Source organism: Limulus polyphemus, unplaced genomic scaffold (assembly GCF_000517525.1).
Source record: "Limulus polyphemus unplaced genomic scaffold, Limulus_polyphemus-2.1.2 Scaffold2194, whole genome shotgun sequence".
NCBI lineage: Eukaryota > Metazoa > Arthropoda > Merostomata > Xiphosura > Limulidae > Limulus > Limulus polyphemus.
In genome coordinates this window covers 35,730-36,846 of record NW_013667804.1, presented here as the reverse complement: position 1 = coordinate 36,846, position 1,117 = coordinate 35,730, and the positions used below count along the sequence as shown (strand labels likewise).

The 1,117-nt window shown below is 35.5% G+C and overlaps 1 protein-coding gene and 1 long non-coding RNA gene across 2 annotated transcripts in view; one reads left to right on the top strand and one right to left on the bottom strand.

The window, feature by feature from the left end:
* LOC111087470 overlaps window positions 1–1,117 on the top strand; it is a 25,872-nt gene that overhangs the window by 5,050 nt on the left and 19,705 nt on the right. The gene's annotated exons all lie outside the window — the stretch shown is intronic.
* LOC111087471 overlaps window positions 1–1,117 on the bottom strand; it is a 25,186-nt gene that overhangs the window by 6,764 nt on the left and 17,305 nt on the right. The gene's annotated exons all lie outside the window — the stretch shown is intronic.

Here is a 1,117-nt window from a genome sequence, read left to right as displayed (position 1 = left end):
AAATGTTTAGACTAAATAGCTTAAATCTCATAACATTATACATTTATATATATATTTATTATATTGACCTTTCAGCAATACCTAGTTAACATTACAGAAATTGTTTGACACGGCAATATAAAACTGACCTTTAGTCTTTACAAAGTGACCCTGTCTTGGCTGTGTTTTAGTAGACTATTATACATTTTATATGTATATAGATTATTATTATTTACAAATATGTTATTAAACATACTTTTCTTAAAACACACAAGCAAATAATTATCTATTCTAGTTACGACCTTTATACTCAGTGAAACGAAATAATTTTGTTAGGTTTTATGTATACAGTTGAATAACCAGAAAATCATAAATTACTATATTGATATCATAGAATACCACTTTTTGGTACATGCGCATCCAAGTGCTTATTTTGGTACATGTACCAAATTACATACCTGCGTGCGCATGTACGAAAATAGGCACCTGCGCGAGCATGTACGAAAATAGGCACCTGCGTGCGCATGTACGAAAATAAGCACCTGTGCGCGCATGTACCAAAATAAGCACCTGCGTGTGCATGTACAAAAATAGACACCTGCGCGAGCATGTACGAAAATAGGCACCTGCGTGCGCTTGTATCAAAATAAGCACCTGCGTGTGCATGTACAAAAATGTGCACCTGCGCGCACATGTACTAAATTATCCACCTGCACGTGCATGTACCAAAATGGGCACCTGCGCACGCATGTACCAAAATAAGCATCTGTGCGCGCATGTACGAAAATAGACCCTTGCGCGCGCATGTATGAAAATAGGCACCTGCACCCGCATGTACCAAAATAAGCACCTGCGGGCGCATGTACGAAAATAGGTACCTGCGCGTGCATGTACCAAATTACGCACATTGCGTTTGTTTACTCGCATTCGAAATTTTATTGAACTAATATTTCATGAATTTATGTCAATAAGTTTGATAACAAACTAGATTATAATTCAAATTTTAGTACTATATATTACTCAATTTCTTAATTTAAAAGCAAATATTAAAAAACAGTTAAACACCGATTTTTGTGTGTTACATGGTATGTTAAATGCAGCACTGCCTCAAATTAGATGTTTATGATGTCAAAATACT